Source organism: Cricetulus griseus, chromosome 2, assembly GCF_003668045.3.
Source record: "Cricetulus griseus strain 17A/GY chromosome 2, alternate assembly CriGri-PICRH-1.0, whole genome shotgun sequence".
In the NCBI taxonomy this organism is placed as follows: Eukaryota; Metazoa; Chordata; class Mammalia; order Rodentia; family Cricetidae; genus Cricetulus; species Cricetulus griseus.
Window position 1 is genome coordinate 44,231,892 of NC_048595.1, and position 26,673 is coordinate 44,258,564.

The window sequence follows — 26,673 nt, forward strand, 5'->3', positions numbered from 1 at the left end:
GTTCTAGGACCTTAACTCTGCACAACAGGTGGCCTCATCCCTTAGCCCTAATGGAGAGGAGCATTCTGGAAGCAATGCACTAGTGTGACTCTCTGTCTGTCTTTACAGATTCTCCACCCACTACTTCTATTTCCAAAACAAGGAAGAAGGAGCTGGGGCGTGGGTGAGAGCTAGCTATTTTATACCACCTTCATGTAAACCCCTGCCCAGCACAACAGAACTATAAGTATTCAGTTTTTCTTCCTTTGGAAGAAAATAATTAGACAGTCCCCTTGCAACTACTAAATATCTCAAGGGATAGTTCTGTGTAGACCTTCGGATATATGCCTTTTGCCTACTCTTAAGAGTGGAGTTTAAGTCGAGAATATAAGACTTGCTTCTTTCCTCTAAGAGCTAGCTTGTGTTGGTTCTGTCTCCTTCTTTACACAGGACCCCTGCTTTCAGATGGAGCAGAGGGATGAATGAAGTCTTAAAGACTTGGATTCTGTTGTGTTAAGGACCTGGGCTGCAATGGAGGGTGAATAACCAATATTAGTCCTTGTGCAGAATGATGAAGGCAGGTTAAATTGCAAATCTGTATCAGAATTTCCCCCACAATGGCACTCTGGCAAACAGCAAGTAACTGTACACCCTACATACATTCACTATGATTTTCACAAACCTGATACAAATCATCAAATAAGAAAGCATATGAAGGGACGACACACAGCTTGAGAGTCTCAACTGAGCTGTGTTTAACCAAGTCACCTCCGAATCACATCAGAGTCAACTGCCATATGGGAATCTTGATTTATTTATGTGCCCTTGTGTTTCTGTTTTCCTATCAAGGAGACTGTACGATTGACTGGGTTTGTGCAGGAAGGATCGTCTTTGTAAAGTTTAAATTCCAGGGTCCCCTAAATTGTCCTGTACTTTACCTCTCAATTTTTTTAAAGGCAAAGCAGCTCCACAGGGATTTCTCACTGTGATGAATGAGGGGGTGGAAGAACCTATGGGCTGAGACTGCTTTCTGAAGTGGGCTGGAGGATGGCGATGGGATTGGGTAATGGAAGCTATTTATTTACCACCAGCTGCCTCCAGCTGTGATACCCTGCTAGGTTATGGAGTAAATAAACACCCCGAGGAGGCATGCTGAAGCAGAGCACACATGGAAATTCATCTCCTCACAAATCCTAGAAAAATATGTACTTAGTGATGAGCACGTCCAAAGTAAACCACCCTAACCCAGTGACTTGGAATGATTTCCACATTCTGTGCGGGAACGACTCAGAGGGAGAAGCCAAGATAGTCCTTCAGGTCCCTTTGTAGAGATAATTCTAGACACACACCACATCTCAGCGCAGCTATCACCTTAGAGAAACTTTGCCTAACATCTGCTTCCTTGGAACTTCACACACACACACACACACACACACACACACACACACACACCATCTGCATTACACAACTCATCAAGTCATATTGACACAAAACATATTCATTCCACCAGATTGTTGGACTCAGTGGAGCCATGGACTGTGTTCTAGAACTCTCCATATCCCTAACACTCAGGACAATAACTGTTCTATCAATATTTGTTGAAATGACTCAGTTCCTTTTGAAGACGTCATTATTTGTTAGCTTTAAAAAACTGATAAGAAAAAAAGGAAAACTAAGAAGCAGAAAAAGAAGGAAAATTGCTAGAAGGAACCTTAAGCAATGACATTAAAAATCAGTCCCTTTTATCCCCCATCCCTTCCTATGCCTTAGCAAAAATGATTGCTCTCCCTTCCCCCTTCTCTGTTTTTTTTGTTTTGTTTTGTTTTGTTTTGCCTCCTCTCACCTTGTATACCGTGCCCTATAAAGAAAATATAAATAATTTGGCAGCCCAGTTCGGAGTCATTACTATTATTCTACAGAAGCTTAAAGTTGAAGCATCATTAACACATCTATGCCTCATTTTCTTGTTCCCATCAACCCCTTATACTTATTTTGCATGAGAACCTACTCTTAACCCTCCCCTCAATTTCCTTCCACCTGCCCCCTGGCTATGCTCCATCCACAATGAAGAAACAGACCGAGATTCTGAAGTTGAGATTCTGAAGTTGTAAACCTTTTGGCGACACACTCATTATGGCTAAAGCTAGTAGGAAGGCTAAATTGTAAAGTTGTATTTCTGAAACTATACAGACTACTGCTCTCTTCTTCTCTCCTGTGGCTTATTAATCAGGTAATGGTGATTTCTCCAACACCTCACTCTGAAGAAATTAGAGTTAATTTGTAACATCTACTTTCTAGTAATGGCAAAACATTAGCAGTGGGTCATCTTTGTTCCACACCTTGTAAACCCTGCTGCACTCAGCTAAACTTTTGAATCCGGGATCTCATTGCATTATCAAAAAAATAAAATAAAAAAATAAACCTATAAGACAACCATCACTCATTTTATAGATGAGAAACCTATGATTCAAATGGTTATTTTGAGGCTCCCAAATCATAAAAACCAAGTGGTGAATGAGGCAAGATTCAAACACAGTTCTCTGGTTCTAAAGTGTACATTTTTTTCATTCCCCTTAGCAATGAAGACATTTAGTTGCAGGGGGAGTCCTTCTTGGATGTGTCTCCTTCCTTCTTTGAACCTCCCAGGAATTCTCTAGGGAAAGGCAGTTTCCAAATCAATATGCAGCTCCACTGCTCAAAGCACACAAAGGTAACCTTCATCAAGGATGACAGCCCAAACTCATGTTGTAATTTATTTTCCTTTTTTAAAGCAGTAACTTAGAATTACATTGTTGGCTGATTTTGAGACAAGAGTTCTACAATGATGACGGTAGCACGTTACACCAAATAACTTCTCATTCATGCCTCATTCATCCTACCACAGCCTCATTGGTCCAGTTGGAGCCCACAACCAACAGAGATGAACTGGCATTCCCATATAGCATAACAAACACTCTCATAGGGAGTGGACAACCGCTAAAGAATTATTCAAAGGGCCAGTGAGACCAAGGCTTGATGAAAGGTGTAAGGAAGGAGGTGGTCACTGGCAGTGCAGAGAGAACACAGGCAAGAGCAGGGTAAAAGAAAGAACGGCACACCAGAACAATGGGAAAATGGAAGAGTGTCTGGGGAGTGAGGCTGGGAAGCGAGGCTTGCAGAGCAAGAAGCAGGGAGTGCAGTGACTAGTGTTTGTTTTAGGATACCACATTGAATGTGGATGCTAAGATACACGTTAAACCATTCACCACACAGTTAATATCCTTCATCTTGGAAAACATCAGAGGATATGGTTTAAGAAACCAGTGGGCCCTCTAGGAAGCAAATGTAACCTGCAGGGGTCTCTTCTGATGGTTTCTCTGCAAGCAATGGAAACTCAACATGGCTTGAAAATAAGGAAATATGATTTCTACCTAAGAGGAAGTACCTGGGCAAGGAGAGCACAGCACATTCAGTGTTTCAACAATTATGCATTTAGAATCTGTCCATCTCTCCCTTAAGGCATCCTCGGCATTGGCATCACCCCAAGTCTTGTTCTGATAACACAGAAAACTGAAAGTCAGTGACAGTCCTGACTATTTGCTTCTTTGTTTTCACTCACTGAGGAGAAATGAAATTTTGTCCACAAGCATAGAACTGAGACCCATCCTTTGTCCCACTGTACTCACAGGTTGCTCTTGGATCCTCAGTCACTGGGGAAACACCATGCTCTTATGGGCTCTGATTCTTATGATCAACCTTTCGAAGTGAAGTACCTAAGTTCCCCATGCCTCTCGGTCTTGAGGGGTATACATGACTGAAGGTGATCAGTTCAGACCATAGCCCTCTACTGAATTCACTTGACAAAAACAAAAGTAACTCTCTCTCCCTATATAGTCTACATCTTTAGCATAAGAAATCCTGGATAGAAGTATATTAAACCATATTTCATATTCACATAAATTTTTTAAAAAGACACCATCCAGGCCAAGACCTTCTCTTTTTTTCTTTTTGCTTCATAGAATAATGTTGAGGATCAATTTCTCCAGCTTAACATCACCAGCCTTGGCAGCAGCTCATATTTGGAATATAAATGATGTCATCTGGTTGGCCTTTTCCCATCACAAACAGTAAATCTCCAAATCTGGAGAGATCTTTTATTTGGTTACACATATTGTACAGCATCAAGGGGTTAGAACACATGTGCTGGGGATTATTGAAATCATCTGGAGGAGAACGGCTTATTGTTGGAAAGCCCAGAACGTACAACCCTTTCATGCCTGGTGTCCCCATCAACTCTTCTTTAACTCCTACTTTCGTAAGGTAACAACTGTGGCCTGTTGGCCATGATGCTTGGCAGGTTAAGGTCTCTCTGGTATACCATGTCTTTTCTCCTGAAAAGAAAAAAAAGTTCTTCCTAGCAAGAGTGCAGAGAAGTGGGAAGAAGGTGGGAGCCATAAATCCAATTGCAGTACAATAACACGCCAAGCATATGATTTGAGGTAAGATATTTAAAGCCTCCATGCTTCAATTTTGCATCTTTAGAATAGAGACGATGGTAAGTTTCACATACTGGTTTCAGATGCATGACTTTTAAGCACACATCACCTTATGATTTGGTAAAAAAAATCTTTCAACTGCATTAGCACTTGCCTAAATCGCACTGGGAAGACTGCTGATACTGGTGAGTGACTCGTATGTAGGCAGTACTGTGGTTTGATGGATCTGAGTCATTAAGTTACCTCATACTTCAGAACTCAAGTTTCTTCTACACCATGTATATTCAGCTACTGTTCCTTCTAAGGTTGTGAATAAGCGACAAAAGACACATGAAGCATTGGAGTCTGGTGCACTGGCTTCATTTTTCTTTCATTCAACAGAATTGGTGCTAACACTAACTTTCTGTCTAGCCAAGCAGACATATTTAGAGCCTGAAGACTGATGTTCTCATATACAGTCTCTGGCTTCCCAACTTCAAGTCGTATGGACTTCAGCAGTTCTCTTGGGGTTTCAGCTCCCCCATCTGAAAACGAGGGTACTCAACATGAACCTGAAGATCTTAAACTTTTCAAGTCTATGAATTAAACTAACAAAGCAGGCACAAAGCAGGAGCCTAACATGATATGGTCAGATTCAGAACTCCTAAGTATATTTGCATAAATAGCCATCACTCATCATTATAATAATTACAAATTAATGGCAAAGAATATCAGAAAAGATAGAAAGGCAAAATTTCATAAGATTGTGAAGTATTCTTAAAATTGAGTAAATTAATTTTGTGAAATGTCCCCTCATTTTTTCCTCACTTTGCAAACTTGTAAAAAATTGGCCCTCAAGTATCTTCATGGTGGCATTGGGGATCCCCTGAACAAAGCCACCTCTTGATTTACCACACTCCCATGATGGTGAGAACCCATGATGCTTGACTGAGTTTGTTTAGAGCTGTAGGCCAGTTCAGAGAGGAGATAACTCCCCAAAGCCATCTAATTTTGATAAACAGATTGACTCCAGAGCTAAACAGGGAATTGGGCTTATTCAAAACAACCTAAGTTATTATGTGTGGACTGACATACAGATAGATTCTCACACAGATCTTCAAAATATTCCCCTGCCTTTAACATGAATCCTCCTGGATCAGGCTCTGCTCCCTGCTGGGGACAAGTTATGGACCACACTTGTGATCCACCTACGTCAACTGGGAGGGATAAGCTAAGTGGCCCCCACACACCCAAAGCATCACTGACTCTAGCACCACATGCTTACGCTCAGGCCAACTTTGTAAAAGCGTGTTCTTTCCAATCTCCAACCAAAAACATCTCCGACTCTACACTGGTACTCTGAAAGTCCCCACGTGAACTCACTTACGTTGTTGTTGAGATTTTAAACAGAGATTATATGATTCAAATTACAATTAGCACATTGCCTATCAGTTTGGGGGTTGGCTAAATTAGAAATCAATGAGCCAAATCAAATAGAGGGAGGAGGTAGTGTTGGGATAGGAAGCGCAGAGGCTTTGCCAAGCCTGCGGAAGGAAAAGAAATGGACAGAACTGGTGCTAAGGGATTTGAGACAACAGAAGATATGCATAGCTTTGATTCTAAGTCCCCAAGGACATTTTATATAAGGTTTCGGAATCAGCTCCAGAGAATGAATCCTTAGAGACTGTATCCAAACTGGCTGATATAGATTCCCTAAAAAGCATAGCTCACCCACCAAGAAATTCACCTACAGTTGGTGAATGCTTTTCTCCTATGCTCCTAGGTAAGTGACATCAACACCGCTAAGAACAGCCACCATAATAATGGCTGGCTACTGTTCCGTTCTTTGTGTCATATGTGTAATCTTTACATCCATTTTCTTCTCATTTAGGACATAGATAGATTAGGAATGTGAGAGAAGTAAATGCTAGCTATCAACTCTTCGTGTCTCCAAGGGAGCCGTGAAACCCAAAGCTAATCAGACAGAGAGCTGGTAAGTGGCATGGTAAGAAATGGGAAGCCAAGTGTTTTGACTCCAAGCCCAGTACTTTTTCCCACCCTCTGGGCCTCACTCAACCTTATAAATAGCTGGAGGGTTAGAGGCATCAAAGGAACTTCCTTCTGGTTCTCAGGCCCATTATAAATGCCACTTGTCCTTGGAGGAAAAGAGAGTCCAGCTCCTTTGCTGGCCCGTGTGCTAAGTCATTGGCGCCCAGAAATAACTTCTTGGAGACATATGGGCCTTGTATTTACCACAGAGCAGTGGGTAAATAACTAGTTGGTGTTTTAGTGTTTTGTGGTCACTTAATCTGTTGTGTTCCTTCCCAAGGCTCTGAAGGTTTCCTTTTTCAGTTAATTTTTATTTACGTTTCTGAGGTCTGTGTTGTTTGGGGTTTGGTTCATTGGATGTTTTTCTTGGAATATGTGACCATCAGTTTCAGGATGTTCCTGCTTTGCTATTGCATGGAATTTTCCCGAGTGTGGATTGCCATGATTTCTTCAGGGCAGTGAGCCAAGGCAGTGCTGGTATGTAATCTGCCCCTCTGGCTAGCGGACTTCTGTCACCCATCCGCATGGTGCTTGGTTGTATTTCTCCACTGATAATTCCCTTCTCATCTGTTACCATGCAGCAAACTTGGACATGAGCCATCCTGTTTGCTCGTGTTGTTGGCTCTAGATAAGACAAGTCTAGTTGCTTCTGATAGAGATTATGTCAACTGATTCTACCAGTTTGTTCTATCCACAGTTGGGGACAGAGATAAATGCCAAATGTCATGGAAAGAGGGGAGAAGGCTCATCAGCTCAATGCTACAGACAAAGCCAGAGTGTGTGATTGAAAATGTCCAGCCCTGTGCAGGCTGCTGGGCCCCAGTAGAAAGGGAGCCAGGAGTGCCAGGTGCATTGTAAACACCACTTGCTCCCATGGCTCTCAGCAAGACTTGCCTCTTTTGTCCTTGACAAGTCCATAAAAATTATGTGCCAGAAAAGAAGAAGAAGAAGAAGAATGTGTCCATATCAGAAATTTTTGTTCTTTGACTATTTTCTTTGTTGGCAGAACAAATACCAGAAAGGTCAAGTTGTGTTTGGCTACTTATATGGTATGAATCTCCCAAGGCTTTCGGCCTAATTAAGATGCAAAGTGCACAACAAGGCAGAAAGTGGCCCTGGGTAAATCCTTTCTTTGGCTGCTTTATTTATTGTACTTCATTCCATTGTTTTGTTTAAGTGGTCAATAGCTCTCCTCTTTCCACAAAGAATTTGGGATAGCTTACAAAAATGTGTCAATAAAAAATACACCTCCCTGTGTCATTGGAAGAATCAGGCCCAAGTGTCTCTAAACCCCAGCAGGGTGGAGAAGAGTTGTATTCCTGTTCTGTGTGGAGGCCAAGGCTCACTCACCAGAAAAGGAGTGACTGCTGCTGTTTCTCCTACCTTTAGTCAGAGGAACCAGTGACACCAGAGATCCTCATGGTAGACATCTCTGAACTTCCCAAGTGTCATTCTCTCCGGGACTATCCTCCCTGGAAACCTAGGAACTATCCCATAGTTGTTACTAAGATGTCATTTCTGCAGACTTTGTTGTTGACCCTCCATACAGCCTCAAGGAACTTTGGTTCTTCGGCAAGTGCTAAGATTGTGATCATTCACATGCTAGAACCATATTGCTACAATTTTTGGGATGCTTCTCCAACTGCCCATTGGATAGTGACCACAGTCTAGTTTCTCATTTCAGCTCAACAACAACCTTTCAAAGTAGATATGATTGCTGCTCTTATTTTACAGATGGGGAAACAGAGTCACAGACTATCAAGTGGTTTGTTTGGTGCTAGAGAATAAGTGGCAGGGCTGGATCTTGTGTCCAAGCTAGTGGTTCCAGAATTCTTAACATATAACTATCTGCCAGAGGTGTGTGGGCCCCAAGTCTTCTGATCAGTATTGTATTGCTGAGACAGTGACTTTCACCCTCTGAGCCTCTTCCTGGGGCCAGAGAGATGGCTCAGTGCTTAAGCGCATTGGCTGCTCTTCCACAGGATCTGATTTAACTTCCAGCACCCACCCGGAGGCTCACAAATACAGGCTATAAGATTAACAGAACATCTGCTTCAGATTGAGTTCAGCAGAAATCAGTCTCTGAGTTGAAAATTAGCATCCATACAGGGCTTTTTTCGGTAGTATTGTCATCCTTCATTGGTGTCACACAGAGAAGGGACAGGGGGAGATATAGGGTTAAGCAGTACCAGAAGCTGAGTTATGCCTCAGCTAACTCTTTAGGAAAGTAAGGGATCAGCTCTGCCTTTCTTACATATACTGAGTCTGGTTGTGGAACACCGCCCCTGGAGAGGAGGTATGACATAGACAAAGAGAGCTGACGCTGACAGCCATCTTCAACATCATTCTCTGCCCTTGAGATGGAGAGTTGCTCAGATCATCACAATATGTAGGCAGAGTCCCAGCCTTTATATGTCCAGCGCCTTCATTCCCTGGTAGGATAATTAAGGCTTACTTAACAATGAAGGTCTCAGATAGTGGCAACTCAGCTGCCATTGGACTTGAGGTTTGCTGCCTGCGAAGGCCATTTCTTCCCTACATTAAGCCCCCTCCCTCAGGCACATTATAAATTGTATGACAGCATGTATGTGGTAATCTTCTGAGGAGCAGAAATACACACTCCTAGAACTGAATCTCTTCCAGAACTGCACATTCTTGTCCTCTCCCAAATGACCCACTCCCTCAGAGCCAACACACCCACTTGCGCTCATTTTCCACGTTTACTTGGATGGAGTCACCAATTACGTACTGGGTAGATGTCATCTGGAAAAGAAGTCATGGTCATTGTCAAAGAGAGAGAGAGACAGACAGACAGACAGAGAGAGGGAGGGAGGGAGAGGGGGAGGGAAAGAGAGAATTCTCAAATCCAGCTTGATGTGTAGCCAACAGTTGAAGCTACATCATCTCTTAAAACAAAACAAAACAAAACAAAATGGCAGTATTTCCTCCAAAATATGGTGCATTGCCCTGGGGATTTCTACCAGGGGCTCCATAAGGTAAAGGCTACTTGTGCAGTAATGATGATATGCTTTACTCATTTTGTCAAAAATTTCGTGGACACGGAGTGAACCAGACTTACAGGCTAAAATTATAGTGAGTCCGATTGCTTATGCTTTAGTGGGAATCAAGACAGGGACACCAAATGCTTTAGTAGTGGTGCTGTTTCACACAATGTCCCCACAGTTTTAAGAACAAAAGAAAATGTCCACTTCTCACTAAAATACCATTGATGGGGTGGTGAAAGCACTAATTTTGTTGTTTGAACAACTGCAAACTTTGGCTATTTAGAATCGAACATATGCCATATACTTTTTCTGGAAAAAAAAAATGAAACAAAAGATCCTGTCATTTCAAGGAAAACAATTCATGCTATATTTGCTGATAATTCAATCCAACCTCTGAAGCAAAAGCTAGTCTTGGAAAACTTGCATCTGCCATCGTGAGCTCAACATTTTACAAATGCAGACTTCTCGGGCGAGACTGATGGTGATAATAAAGAATGTGATTTTTTTGACAATGTATAATGAAATAAGTCAACAATTGGAAGACCTACATAATTCAGTGCAATGATATTTTCCATATGGCCAGAACATGGTGTTACAAAATTATATCTGAGCAAAACAATTCCTTCAAAGGAAAAAGGATACCAATATATTTGATTGCAGCTGAATACAAAAAGCTCATCCTTATGGCTTCAGATTTCAAATTACAACTAACCTGTGAGAAATTGCCACCTGTCAAATTTGGGTTAGTATCAAAGAATACCCATAATTATCCTAAAATATTGGAAATTATCTAGAAAGGAGTGCAAAGCAATTGTAATCCTTACCCAACTCCTTTTCTGTATGAGGTTAGATTTTCTTCAGAGGTGAAAAATAACATATTGCTCAGAGTCGGACTGCAGAACTAACCACGGGATCAATATGACCTCTGGGAAATCTGTCATTAGACATTTGGCCCCCCAAAATGTCACATTTCTCACCAATTCTTTAAGAAAAGTCTTAAAATGCCATTGTTGTAAGTGTGCAAAATATTTATGCTTTTATGATTTCTCAGTTTTAATTTCCAATACCAATAGATATAACCAACACAAACAAAAGTATTTTGTTTCCTCCATGAAGTTCAAGAATTTAGTGGATTCTTAAAGCCAAAGATATCTGAGGACACACCAAACCCAGTAAAGGCTCACCTAGTTAATACTGAGAGCCGAGGTAAGACTTTCCAAATGAACTCTTCAATTCAAAACAATGAGCAGACTGATAGAATGAATAATTTTAAGTGAATAAACCAATGAAAGGAAAAATAGATCAACAAGTGAATAAGTGCAACAAGAGTCACGAAGAGTTTGTGGAGACTGGGTCTAGTGTTAAAATATGAGGCTGGAAAATCCCTTGAGGCAGAGAGGCAGAACCTAATGTTTAGCAGCAGCCATATGCCAGCCACTCCAAACCTGCCTCACATCCTCAAAGTGGATAAAATGGCCAAGTGGTATAATTTCCAACTGCATAGCTCCAGAAAGCACTCCATGGAGCTCCCAGACTGGGATCCAGCTCACTATACTGTGTAGTTTCTGTCTGTGGTACCTTAAACTGAAGAGAGTTTGTAACGTGGGCCATGTGATCTCCACCCCTGAAAACACGAATGGCACGGCAAGCTCAAGAAAGATCAGTACTGGGGAAGAAAGGCTAAGTGTCCACAGAGAGAGGCAACTGATTCTTCTAAAGCAAAGAAAAGGAACAGAAGGAAAGGAAAAGCAGGAGCACACCTTTCATCACTCACAGACACTTGCCCTTTCTCTGGTGACACCTTCATTTAGCTACCACCTCAGAGTGCCTTCTAGACAATACTCAGGTGTCAGAGGTGTGAGGCACTGTGTTCTACAATCTGTGGAGGACACAAGGAGAAATGGAGTGCTGGTTACAGCATGAATGAACAAAGCTTTGACAAACTAAGCACTGGGAGGTTTAGCAATCCAGAAGAAAGACACAAGCCAGCCTTGGCCCAGTGACCTGGCACTTGAGCCAAGTCTTGGAAGAATTAGTATAGTTATGTGTAGAGAGATGAGAGAAGGCAGAAAACTGTGTGTGACATATACCCAGAGTATGACTTCTTAGTGAACAGAGTAACCAAAGAGGCTATGGGCAGTTCCAAATATGGCAATAGCTCTTCTTACCAGATGTCACTAAAACACCTTTGTTTCAGGTTTTATACATGTAAAATAACACATGTGTCATTATTACAATGTTGTTTAATTTCTAAAAGTCTCAACATTCTGGATTTGAGACTAGTGGGCCAGATACTGTGGAACTATCTGAATTCCCACATCTTCCACAACTACAGATCTGCCCTTCCAGGGTCTGGCCCACAGGAGGAGGCCTCATGTAGTCAAAGGGGATGGATGTTTCCCCTCTACTCCTGAACACTCTCTCTCTCTCTCTCTCTCTCTCTCTCTCTCTCTCTCTCTCTCTCTCTCTCTCTCTCTTCCTTCCTCCTTCCCTCTCTCTTTTCTCTCTCTTCCCTCCCCTCCTCCTCCCTCCCTCCCTCCTCCCTCCCTCCCTTCTTTCCTCCCTTCCTTTCCCTCCTCCTCTTCTTCTTCCAGCTGATGTAAACGTATCAGTCACCACACAGTATGCATGCACAAAGTTCTTTCATTAGAACAGATTTTCTTAATTCATCTCTGACTCCTCACTTTCTATGCCTTTTGAGGACAAATAATACAAATGCAAATTCTGATCCATTGCAAGGTGTGTGTGTGTGTGTGTGTGTGTGTGTGTGTGTACGTGCACGAGTGCGCGTTTCCTTTGGAATATGAGATTTTTACATCTCTACCTGTGACACAAAAATTCCTTAAAGGTAGCTTTTAATCTCTGAGTTTCCATCTTAGACCAGAAAAGTTTTTATTACCTTGGAAAAGGAAGAAAACAAAGGAAGGAAAGGAAAGAAAAGAAAAGGAAAGGAAAGGAAAGGAAAGGAAAGGAAAAAAACATTATTTTAGCCATAAAAAAGTTGACCCATGTTTTTATAAATACTGTGACTGCTCCCCAGATGCTTCCTCAAGTCACAGTGACATCCACAGGGACAAGTTTGTAATAATTGTATGTTACTATTTCCCAGCCCACTGTGATTCAGAGGAAAACATACATGCATTGGGTGCCACAGGACCCAGCAGCAGAAGAAGGGTGTGAGGAGACGCTGGGCATGAGTCAGCTCCTAGGACGAGCTCCAACACATGTTGCTTTTTCCCACCAGACTCTCTAGCCTCTTTTCCTACCCCAGGGCAGTCATGCCGCATCTTGAACTTTGATGACTGATACATACAGGGCACTGAAACCCAAGAAAGCTTCCATCCAAATGGAAGAAATCGGATTTCTTTACTGTCTCATTACATTTTCTTGGTGAATTATCTAGACTTTCTGACTGCATCACCTTGTTCCCCACTCACGTCAACTTGTTTTATCCTTGCCCTCTTCTTACCGTCAACTCCACTCACAGCAGTGGATGCTGTGCCCACCACTTACAGGCTTCTGATTTCACAGCCTAGGCTTTGATTCTAAGCCTCACCCAGTGCCCATACCCTACCCACCAACCAGAAGTTTTTAAAAATACACTGACCTGACTAGTCAAAAATTGCCTTTTTCCATGATATACAGGAATTGAGTCAAAATTGTATGTTTTCCACGAAACCCACTTCTAATATTTTATTCTAGGGTTCACTTTTATTTGAATTAAAAACAGGATTGTTTTACATGTCAATCCCAGTTCCCTTCTCCCCCCCCCTCCTCCCCTACCATGCCCCCCAACTGAAACTCTACCTATCACATGTCCTTTCTGCTCCCCCTGGATGGTGAGGCCTTCCATAGGGTGTCATCAGAGTTTATTGTACACTTTGAGATAGGGCTTAGGCCCACCCCCATGTGTCTTGGCTCAGGGAGTATTCCTCTATGTGGAAGGGGCTCCCAAAGTTCCCACCTGTGCTAGGGATAAGTACTGAACAACTACAGGAGGTTCCGTAGTTTTCTGAGGTTTCCTCACTGAAACCCCCATGTTCCTGGGGTCTGGATTAGTTCCATGCTGGTATCCCAGCTATCAGTCAGGGGAGCAAGAGTTCCCTGATGTTCAGGTCAGTTGTTTCTATGGGTTTCAACATTCTGACCTGGACCCCTTTGCTCTTCACTCGTCCTTCTCTGCATCTGGATTCTAGTTCAGTTCAGGGATTAGTTGTGGGTGTCTGCTTCTACTTCTACTAGCTGCTGGATGAGGGCAATTGGGTGGCATATAAGTCAGTCATCAATCTCATTATCAGAGAAGGGCATTTAAGGTAACCTCTCCTCTGTTGCTTAGATTGTTAGCTGGTGTCATCTTTGTAAATCTCCAGACATTTCCCTAGTGCCTGATTTCTCTGTAAACCTAAAATGTCTCCCTCTATTATGGTATCTCCATTCTTGTTTTCTTCTATTCTTTGCCTGACTCAACCTTTCTGCTGCCTCATGTCCTCTGCATCCCTCCTCTTCTCCCCTTCTCATTCTCCTAGCTCCCGTCCTCTTTTCCCATGCTCCCAATTTGTTCAGGAGACTTTGTCCCTTTCCCCTTCTCTAGGGGACCATGTATGTCTCTCTTAGGGTCCTCCTTGTTTACTAGCTTCTCTGGCAGTGTGGATTGTAGGCTGGTAATCCTTACTCTATGTCTAAAATCCACATAAGAGTGAGTACATACCATGTTTGTTTTTTTGTGATTGGGTTACCTCGCTCAGAATGGTTTCTCCTAGTTCCATCCATTTTCCTGCAAATTTCAAGATTCCATTGTTTTTTTTTTCCCAGTCAGTGGCACTCCATTGTGTAAATGTGCCACATTTTCTCTATCCATTCTTCAGTTGAGGGGCATCTAGGCAGCTTCCAGTTTCTGGCTGTTACAAATAGTGCTGTAGAGTCCACTTTTACTCCCCATTTTTCATCCAATCAGCTTCCAAGCCGTGAGACTGTCTCCTCTTGAATATCTCTCTTTCCCATGCTTTTATTTTCAATACTTTTAAACATCCAAACAGGTGCCCACCACTGATTCTGTCACTCGATATTTAACTTCTGTTATCCCTCCCAATACAGAGGGCTATTTCTAACACACAATACTACCTTCCCCAGAACTCTCCAATGGTCTCCTCGGAGTTAGTAAAGGCAAATGGGTTTTACCAGCTATTAGGGGCTTTGCCAGTCCAGACCTTCCTATGGCTCGATGCTGGAACCAAACCACAGTTCTTAGAGTTATTAGGATGGGTGGTGTTTCATGCCTTCCTAATACTGCCAAAGTGCTTATCCCCTGCTGAAATAGCACACTGTTCCTTATCTTCTTGGAGACTTTATTTTTTTTTCAGCTCTTTAACTTAAAAATACCCTTAGCCCACTAGGCATAATCAATTCCTTTCTTATAATACATAGTACATATCTAGTGTGCAGCAACTATCACATTTTTTGAAACTGCTTACTGCTTTTATTCTTCAAAGTTATACAGAGTCTCTATTATTTATTCCATTTCTGCAAACGGCCTGTACCACCAAGTTGATACAACACACACACACACACACACACACACACACACACACACACACACACACACACACACACATAATAAGCCCTAGATACTTTGTTTTCTTTTTACCTGAATTTGAAGTTGTCACAAAAATTCCACGGGTCATTTTTATTCTATCAGTCATCTGTTTTTATTCTATCAGTCATCTGGATAGCAATGTCCATGGGATAACTTCGTGATAAATGATTTTGTAAAAATTTCCCTGATTCAAACTTCACACCCACTGGGTTCACATGAAGCTGACGAAGCAGAGCAAGTAAGAGAGAGGTTGGCCAGATTTCACCTGACAAGGACAATGGGGATGTGAAGGCAAAATTGGTAGATGGTGGCACCTTTTTTGCCCATTTGACCTTTCAATCCACTTTCCACACTTGCTTCTTTGCTCTGTGCCTCTGAGTGCTGACGTCAATCAAAGGCTTCATCTGGAGGGTGGGAGGAGGCACAGGGGCATTATTCTTTAGACTTTTTCTGAGGTAGATCAACACAGACAGTCTGTGTCCTTCATTCAAGGTCATATGTCCTTGGGGTGCTTTCTCCTATGGATACCTTCTCTGGGTCTTGGAAGCCACTCCCTCTCCTTAATCCCTCTGGCTTCATCCTGCAGCCACTGGCTGTTGTTGCCAGCCACAGGGAACTTGATCATCCCATGTCCCCCATCCAAGATCATACTGCTACTGTGAAATGTCCTGTTCTGAAGCTCTCTTTCAGCCATCTAGTTTGGGAGAACCATCTGTTTCTAGCTGAGATATTAACTAATACATCTGGTGCCCTTTGCATCTTAGAAAAAATGGTTCGGTTGCTTGAGTGTCTTAAAACTACTGCTGTTACAAATTTACACTCCACTGAAGATCCCAGATTTTTTTGGATGCAATAATTCTTGGGGAGAAACAGTCATTTTGTTGTTTGTTTGTTTAATTTTGATGGAACTGTTAATAAGGCCTTTTACCACCCTCTTCCAAAGCAAAGGACCGCTCCAGGATGTATTAGATGAAAATTTGGATATATTAAATTAGCTGTAAAAGTGAATTCCATCGCCCTGGGCACCAGACTGAGATGCCTGTTGTGACTGTGACTGACAATAGTTGTCCCTGGTTGGCTTAGAAGGACAGGGTTGCTGCAGCATGACAGACAGGGCAGGCTGTGTGTTCTTTTCTAAAACTGCTAAGAACATTTCCAAGTCAGCTCCCCATACCATATTAATAAAGAAAATGCACTCACCTGTAAACTAAACTAAGGGGGAAAGAAAGGAATGACTTAAAAGGAACACATGTCAAGAACTAAACTCATTCACTCCAGGCCCTCCACAAACCTCTGGTCTCGTTCATTCTGCCAGTAGGAGTGAAAAAGGATATCAGCTGTCATTAGAGACTCATTAGAAAACAGACTGGAATGGGTGTAGATATAGAAAAGCAATGATAGGCCTGGAAAAGAGATTTCTTAAATAGACTTCCACACCACACGACTGAAAAACTGCCAGGATTGAGGGCTGTTACAGGTTACTTGAGAAAGGAAGATTTAGCCATTAAATGGTGCTGTGATCCAAGTGAAAAAAAATTATATTGCAGCCTTCAGACATATCATTAAAGCTATAGATGACCAATAGGTTTAAATCTATATAGTAGGTTATATAGAAAACTATGTGGTAATGATATAAAGTTACTTCTTAAGTAAGAAATAAAAGCTAATTATGTAAAAAATGATCAAGAACATATAAGGAGCTCCAAAAATTCAGCATTAACAACAAAAAACCTACCAAAATACAATCTATTTAAAAATATGCAAATGATCTGAACATGCACTTTTTAAAAGAAGAAATACAAATGGCCAACAAATGTATAGAGACTATTCCATATCATTATCAAGCAGAGAGATGCAAATCAGACTACTATGAGATACCATCCTACCCGAGTTGGAATGGCTATTGACCCAAATGATAAACCACTGCTAAGGATGTAGAGAAAAGGGAACTCTTCTGCATTACTGGTAGAAATGTAAATTACTATAGCCATAATTGAACAGAAGCTCCTCCAAAAACAAAAACTAAGTCTACCATGTAATTGAGCTACCTCAATTCCTGCTAGCACATTTATGTTTATGGTGATACTACCCACAATCACCAGGGGACGAAATATCATAGGTGCCTACCAACAGATGAATGGCTAAAGATGTCGTATTAAAAATTCAAGGGTAGTATATAGGCTGTCATGTGTGAAAGCTAAAGACTAAACCTAACCATTCCTGGTTGGAGAGGCCACAGGCCTAGAGGAACGCCCCCCGCGCCCCCCCCCCCACGCCACGTTGTTGTTTTTCCCAAACCAACATAGTTTTTACCTGTCTTCTGAATACTTTAACCTTACACCCACAGGAAGTGGAGCTTTCACCCCTCCTCAGAGAAGCATCTTTTTATAAAAAATGAAGACTGCCACAGAGGTCCGTTACTGATCAAAATGCAGAGAATCATGAATGTGGGATGCTCAGCTCCAGTTGATACATCTATAACACAACCTCTACACTCAAGGCTATAGAAAAATAAGGGAAGAAGGGATGGAAAGATAGTATGGAAAAGGAACATAACAGTGACGAAACCCTGGAGGATTTTACTTCTGTGCAGCAGGCATGTTCTGGGGAGAGAGGGTAGCACAGGGCTAGGCACTGGGGATGCCCTGTGTGAAGGGAACATGGGATGTTCATTGGGGATGCCCTACAGGGGGAGTGTGAAGCTGGAACTGGGGTGGGGTGGGATGTAGTGCTAGACATTGGGTTTCCCCTGTCTGGGGAATAGGGGGCTGGGCACTGTGGATGCCCTTCAGGGCTGGGCATTAGGGATGACTTGTTGGAGGGGGGAGCAGGGGATGCTGGGCACTGGGGATGTTCTGTGTGGGAAGAACAGGGCTGGGAATTAGGAATGTCCTGCTTTTTCAACTTTTTACCAGTTTTCTAGACTTCCACTTTATTATTTTGCTTCATAGCTTAACTACATATTCTCTGTGTGCTGTAGATGCTTGAAGGTCTTCTTGTAAATTTTTCTTGTGGTTCTAACTGAATGTTCCCTATAAATTTGTTCTGAAAGCCAATGAGTTCTCTCTTCACTCCACTCTTCTCTTGGACTGATTTTGGGGACCAAATTGCTAACATCATCAGTTTGACTTTTAAAAGTTCTTCCTGTTTTCCCTCTGAGAACTATAAATTCATTTATGTCAAGTTTATTTATCTCCAGGACAATGGTTCTAAAACCTTAAGTTGAGGTCTGCTCATTCTATTATCTGACTTATCTTGGACTGATATCTGGTGTCCTTTCAAACACAAGGCAGGTGTCCCCACATACACTTATACCCTGGGCATCTGAATATCCTGCTGTGAGGCTAAATCTTAAGGTCTCTGCTGCATTGTGGTCCTTGTTTTAGCAAGTGACCCCCCTCCAGGCCCATACCACAGGCAGCATCACCCTTTCTGTGGGTGATGGACAGGAGTTACTCAGTTTTCAAAGCCTGTGCAGTGTTCTACGAGCTCTCCTCTACATTTGTGTATTTCAGGGGCAAGTTAGAGACACAGGTTGATTCAGAATCAAACTGAAGGGTCCCCTTTCCCAGAATTCTTCTTCAAAAATTTTTCTCTCTCTTTGTTTCTCATAACAACTACAAAAATCCCTTTTCTAAGACATCTGTCTGGGAAGTTGGGGTTCTTGGAATCTTACCCACTGACAATAATCAGCCTACCCTTTAAACAAAATACTTTGAGAAAATTAAAAAAAAATAAACAGAGATTTCCCCCACATTGTTAAAGGACCAATAGGGTCCTTTACCAGCTCATCTGTTGAGAGAAAACATGATATCTCTTGGAGACTTAGATACCTACACCATAACCAGTACCACTGCCACCAACTTCCCAAATGGGATTCACCCCAAGGAAGGACCAAGAGAGAAATGTAACAACAGAGCCCAGTGGATTTCCCATGATGCTTTGTCTCCCAGATAGCAAGTATGAATGTGGGTATGTGTAGGGAGACACCCTAGCCCCACCCAATAGTCCTGGGACAGGTACCAGGTGGACCCGGGACTCGCCCATAAGGGCGTGGTGAAGGAAAGCCGGGGTGACGTAAGGGAGCTTCTTAAGGGGCTGCACGTGGGGATCCAGGCCCTTTTGTTCTGGCCGCGCTTGCTGGGTTCTATAACCTAGCTCTGGCCTGTGTTTTGCCTTGGTGTCTTCTTGAATAAAGAGACTTTAATCATTACAGGTATGTCAGAGTTGGTATCTTCCAGATTTTTTTTTTCACCTGCCTGGAATTCTCAGTATTCTGTATCAAAGCCAGAGAAAAAAGATGGGAAAATGTGAAACTCACTCTTGTGAGTATTCACCAGAAGTGGCCTTCCTCAGCAGTCAGTCTGTTGTTAACTTCAGAAGTCCCTAACTATTTGCTTTTCACATTTTGAGGGAAATCTTTTCAACCTGTGGAAGAGCAATAAAGGTTGAAGTGAGCTTCCTCCATCCTGACTAGGGCAAGGTCGGCTACTTGTTTTGATGTGTTCATGTTTTCTTATGCATCTAATACTATATAACACAACAGAAGTCAAAGGGATCCATCCTCAGAGGATTTCAACCTCCATGAGGTGAGATGCATTAAACACATTAGTTGAGGGGATTTGGCTCTAACAAGAAGACAAGACATACAGCCAGACTCTAAAGGGACATGCAGAAAATGGTGAATTGCTTTTATTGAGACTTAGTCAAGCTGGGTTCCTAGCTCTCCTATCATTTCACATTTATTTCTGCCCTACTACCTGGGTAACAAGCCAGAGGGAAGCAGGTCCATATCTGTGTTATGTCATCCTTAAGGCATCCTACACAGCCGGTGGTCAAGCTACATTTGCTGACAGATTCCATCTAGCTTGGCTGTGCTAGCCTTGCCAGGGCTTCCGCCCACATCCGCTACCCCCTTCCTACAACACACACCAATCCAAGCTTCTGTTGCAAACTCTGGAATATCTCTTCCCGAGGCAGTTGTTTCCCCAACCTGGGTGGCAGGGTCTAAGTGCCAGAGAATTATTTTCTGCTGGAAGAAGACCTCAACCAATGCGAGACAGCTGTTTTATAAACCCGCTAGCCCCTTGTCCCTGGAGAGAGAGCTATTTCCTCAGCAGGGTGAGCTTTGGTTGTCTGTACTGGTCACAGGATTGAGTGCTAAAATGCAACTCATGGGCTACCTTCCACTAAGTCACCGTCTGTCACTGGAATCCTTACCTCAAGGTCTCCTTCCAGGGCAGCCCAGTGGGAAGAGGTGCATATGCATCAATGAGACTTGCATTAGTAAGTTTTATCGGCTACTGAGATGGCTCAGTGTTTAAGAGTATCTGCTGCACAACCGCATGAAGAAGAGTTCAAATCCTGGCATCCACATAACAAATCCAGTGTTCCTTAAACCCAAGCGACTCCAGCTCCAAGGGATTCTACGCCCCCTCCTAACCTCTGAGCACACACAGTACACATCCCTATCACACACAGGTGAACACACACACACACACACACACACACACACACACACACACACACACAAACACACACATACACACAATCTTTTAAGCAAAAAGTTTCATTGCAGCTGGTTCTGAACTTTGAGCAAGGGGTTGTGAATTATCCCCCACCTTGCAAGGAAGTCTTGGGAAAGCCTTGATTTTCCTGACCCTCAGATTTCTTCATTTGGAACATAGAGTCAATAAAAATCTACCTTAATTAAGGTTCAATAATATATGTGAAAATGCCTCTTAAAGGAACTAGCATGTAGCAAAAGTTCATGTGGTAAGTGAGTGTACACAAGGTGAGTAAGTTGTGAAGAATTCTTACTTTGAGCCACCACTGTGGCTTCTCCTTGTTTTTTCCCCAAGGGTTTGTATTAATATACCAGTCACCAGGGCTGGAGAGATAGCTCAGCCGATAAAGGCTAGGCTCACAACCCAAAAATATGCCCAGTCACCATCAGGAATTGCTAATGGTGGGGAAACACTAGGGATTGTATTGTTTCATCTAGAGGGGCATTCTTCTAATTAGAAAAGCCTGTTTTATTTCAGTGTAAACCATGGTTCAGCAGCTGGCCCAGCTATTCCCGAGTCCCAGTGTGAACCACAGGAAATGGACAACAAACACTTCAGAGACAGCACATTGTCTCTTAACTTATATAGGGTTTGCTTTTATTTGAGAATTGTTCCATGAAGTTTTCATGGCTTGGGAGAATTTTAGGACACAAGGAACCCAGTGATCAGTAGAGATCACAGCCTGCTGTTTTGTAGGTGGTATATCAGGGCTCAAATAACCTCCCCTTCCTGGGAAGGTTCTGGACAATCAGCCAGAGATCAATGAAAGAGTAGGTAAGATTATGATAGTAAGTTCAAAACTTAAAGGAGGAAGACTTTTTCCTTAAAGGAGGAAAACTTCTATCAACTAGAGCCACCCAGCAACTGAAACCAATGGGAGTAGGTTTGCCATCCCTGTCCCTGCTGTGTAGAACACTGAGCCCCTACAGGACACTCCAGAAGAACACTCTGCTCTGTGAGAGGGAGGCTTAACTGCATAGTCAAATCCCTTCATCGTGACTCTACAATTCCAAGTTTCCTACAGCAAACATTTTTTCCAGTGCATATAATTCCAGATCGGTGAAACAGCATGATTGGTAACTACCAACCCTACTCCAAATCATGCCCAGGGTTGCCACTAAGCTCTCTCATTGGTACCTCATTCTAAGTCCTTTCTTTAGTTTGTCACTCTATTCCTTTTAACTCTGCCAACCTGAGATATCCTAAGACCTGTCACATCTCTATTTCTAGGCAATATATAAGTCTAGATATTTGTCACAGAAGGATTCCTGGAGGCTAAGCCAGGAAATAGATGAAGATGGCTATAAAAACAATGAAGGTGCCACACTTGGCCTTTCTTTGAAAACAATCCTGCTGACCAGCTGCAGGAAGTGCAGCAGTGGGTGGTTAACTTTAAGATCCAGCTCAGTCACTGAGCTAATTGATGCCAGGCAATTCCCAGGCCCATTGCTGACGACTAAACAAGGGCCTGGACATTTCAGTCCCATTCCATCTCCCCCTTTCCATAGCTCTCAATTAAGGTATTGCCCTTGTCAGATCTACATCATAAACTGAGGCTAGCCCCATCCAATCTTGCTTTTCATCTCTCTCTTTCACTGGTTTGAAATAAGCACCATTGTCTAGAGATTCTCTTAGCCTCACTTCTCTTGATGTTATCTTGTATAGACCTTACTCTCCAGAAACCTCTCACACTACTAATCCCATCTCAATTAGTGTTGCTAGAAGGGCCAGTTGGTTCAATGGATGACCATGCACCTCTAGAGCCCGTGATAAAAGGAAACCAAAACTCAATCACAAACAGGAGAAATTGAATCATCTACATATCCATAAATATTGGGAAAGCAGAAAAATAAGGATGCCATGGCATGGGGAACAGAATCTGGGGAGAAGCCTTGAAGAAGATGTCTTGGGGGAGAAGAAATGTGTCTGTCAATAAGGACTCACAACTGCACACTCAGGTTAGTGTTCCTGAGGAAGAAGCCAATAGTGCTGCATCTTGACCAAGATCAGGGAAAGGGAGATGAGTGGCCTATGTTCAGTGCATTAGCCTTTGGCATTCCACAGTGCAGCACAGGAACATCAGCAATGACTTTTACAGATGTGGGAGTGCCAGTTTTTAGGGGAGTAAATGATAACAATACCTAACATTTCATTATTTTATTGCATGCATTACTCACTATTATGAGGCCACTTATAAGTAGCCACTAAGGGTGGTAATTCTGGGAATGCCTGCTGATCAGCATCTTCATTTGGTTGTACACAATGTCAACTACAACTAATGGTTAAGGCTGCCACCATCTAGAGTGTATGTAGGGTGGGAAGATCTCCATCCAATATTGTTCTCTACACCAAACATGCAGAGATTATTTCTCTATTTTTTTAGATGCTGGAAGAAAATCCAGAGAGGCTATTGCCTTTCCATAGCTGCACAGGGATGCACAGTAGCACCAGACCCAAGCCTCTGTTTGTTAAGCATAGGGCTTTCCCCTACACCTCTGTTGTTCTTGCCACTAAAACATAGGACTAACTGGTGCTTCAGAGTCTCTGGCTAGTGAGTAAGGTGACTGGAATCAGGCAGAGTACCTCAAAACCTGCTCCTTAGGTGTCGATGGAGGAAGCCTGAACTGTGGGTAGAAAAGGAGTTGGACTTACCCCAGTGTTTCTTGGGGTAAGTGTGTGACATGACAGAGAAAAGTATGTGACATGACTACCATCTTGCTAAATTTTCATATTTAACTGAACAAATGGAGAAAGTATTCCCTTCACCCCAGAGTCCAATTTGCATCCCCTTCCTGCCATTGCCCCCAAACAGGAACAACTGCAATGAATTCTAGAAGCATCAGTTAATTTTGCTGACTCTATGAGTTGTATAAATGGAACTGACACTTTGTGTACCTGGCTTCTTTCACTTGATGTTATATTTGTAAGGCTCCCCACATGGTTGTGTACACATGTATACACAGGGTTGTATACTATTCCACTGTTTGGATGTGTAATCAGTCTATCCATTGCCCATAGACTTGGCGAACAACTGTTGGGTCAAATTTCACTGCTCCTATTTTTTGTACATTAAGAATATACAAAAGAATATAAAAGCATTTTTTCAATCCAAAGAAAAATATTTCATGGCATATGAAAATGATATAAAATGTAAATGTCAGTGTCCATAAATAGCATTTAATTGGAACAGAGCACACATTCAGTTGTGTATTATGTGTGGTGGTTGTCACATTACAGTGGCAGAGAGAAGCGGTTTCGGCAGAGACTGTGTGCACCATTTCATTGCTTTGCACTACTGGGCAGGGTAGAAAGAACAGGGCTGCAGTTGGGACTTGATTTTTGCCTTTGGGACTGCAGAGTCTATACAATATCTTGTGCTTGACAGAAAATGCTGGCTGGCCCCTGCACTATGCTCTTGATGCACATTTAGGAAGCTTGCAGTTGTGTGCTGTGCAATTATGAAGAGTGAAGCTTTGAGAGTCTAGGTCGTGGTTTTGGTAAACACATGTAAGCAGTTATTCTGGGTGGACACTTTGGAGTGGGGTTGCTAAACAAGAAGGTGTATCTGCTGCAGTTGGTACTGTCAAGTGGGCTGCGCAGATCTCTTACTCTAGCCAGCCATGCACGGCACCTCCAGTTGCCCCACAGCTTACTGACAAGTAGGGTTCTGTCTCTTTTTCTACCTATTTTATCGACCCGTCTGGAGAATGTGTAGTGGGACACAGTAAGCTATGCTAATTGGTGCACCAACATTAGCATGTATAGACAAGCCCATTTTTCAGGTGTAGAAATAGTTTTCACTGAGATTAAGAAATGTTGGTTAGATGTCTTGGTTAGGTTACTATTGCTATGATGAAACACCTTGACTGAAAGCAACTTTGGGGAGGAAAGGGTTCAATTGCTTTACTCTTTATTCCTCAAAGAAAGTCAAGACAGGAACTCAAACAAAGCAGGAACCTGGATATAGGGACTGGAGGCCATGAAGAAATGTTGCTTACTGGCCTGCCCTTCATAGCTTGCTCAGCCTGATTTCTTATAGCACCCGAGAGCACCAGCCTGGGGATGCCACCCCCCCCCACACACACACAATAGTCTAGGCCCTCACTAATCATCACTAATGAGGAAAATGCCCTACAGACTTATATGCTTGTAGCCTGATCTTATGGAGGCATTTTCTCAATTGAGGTTCCCTCCTTTCAGATGACTATAGCTTGTGTCAAGTTGACAAAAAAAAACTAGCCAGCACACATAGCTAATACTTGGCAGAATGAAGACTCAAATTCACATGACTGACCTCACGTTCTCTGTGTAACTCCACTTATTGCACGGGAATAGCCCCTTCATGTGAGAGTTTAGTACATCCCTGCACCCTTGGACAATCAGTGACAGGAACATCTTTAGTCAGCATCTGAGTATTTATTGGGAAGAAGGGGATGATGGGCTATGAAAAATAGGTATGGGTGAAGTGTGGGCAAATATCCCCTCCTTCTGCTGCCTCCTGCCACAGTGGTTAGCATGTTCCCTGCCTCTCCAGTCCTCTGGTGTGTTGTGTTTATTGCACATACTGACAGTGGAGCCCTGTGGTGAAAAATGACAACACATTTCTATTCGCAAGATCATCTCCAGATGCTGGCCAGAAAGCACCTCTGGAATCATGAGATATTTGTCTTTAGTATTTCTTGAAGATGGATGACGGGGGAAAAAATGTTCTAGGAACATTTTGGTATAAATCATAGGGAATTCCTTTCTTTGGCAATCTGAAATGCATTTCTCTATTTCTTTAAGAAGAATAATGTGTGTGTTAATAACTTGGTTGGAATGGGGTCTGGGCCAAGATGAGATGATCACGAAAATAGTTATTGATGGTTTCTCATAGCCAGGCAATCTGTTGCCGCAAACCTGGAGTTTGTCATCTGAGGTAAATGACTGCTGAAAGGGCACATCTGAGTCACTTGTATGAGTCCCCACCTCTCCATTCATACACAACCACTACTTCCTTTGTCCAGTTATTTTATTGGCCTAGTTGACTAAAGCCTTACACCAATTTTATCTCCTACCTCCTTTCAAACATTCACATTTGTACCAGACTTATTCTGGTACTCCATCTATGATATCACCTTGATATCATAAAGAGATTCCCTATTGCCTACAGCACCCGCTACAGCCTGCTTGATTCTGTATTCTGTATGGCTATACTATGGAAGTGTGTGTGTGTGTGTGTGTGTGTGTGTGTGTGTGTGTGTGTGTGTGTGTGTGTGTGTGGTGCGCGCGCGCGCGCGCGCGCGCGCACGCGTGCGTGCGTCCGTACTCATAATATTTATAATATATTCATCTCATATATATGAGAGGTTTATTAGCATGTTTTATGGAAATTGTGAAGTTATTTATTTTAAAAGATGGGGCAGTATATAACATGGATCAGCAACCTGTCTCTGAAAAGGGTCAGATAGTATATATGGAAGGTTTTGCAGGGTCTAAGGTCTCTGTAAGAACTACTCAACTCTCCTATAGAAGCACAGTGGCAGTCACATTCCCAATATGAATGGCTTCTGCAGCTCACTTCATTGGGTCTTTATCTATACAATGACTATATTTGTATAGATAGGCTATACAGGCAGCAGTTTTCAGATGCCCACTCCCCTTGCTGTGCATCATTGCTGACTTTCAGAGCAGCCAAGGTAAAAGTCATTTCTGGTTTTCTTCTTCTATCCCATTAGGTGTGTACTTTGTGCTTCTGTAGCTGTAGATTGCCTTCTTCTCTGAAGTCTACTGCCTGAAAAATCTGAGGAGCATCAAGTCCTGCTATAGATAGTTTTACCCAACAGTAGACTATACTAATTGTTCTATGTGTGTTTAAGATAGTCTAGACTAAGTCATAATACCTACTATGTTACGTATATTAAATGAAGTTTCAATTAAGATATTTTCCATTTAAGGTATGTTTCTTGGGATGTGACCCCATACATCAGTTTGTGTTTTATGAACTCATTCTCCTATTCTGTTTTTGCATTATTTCCTAACAGTCT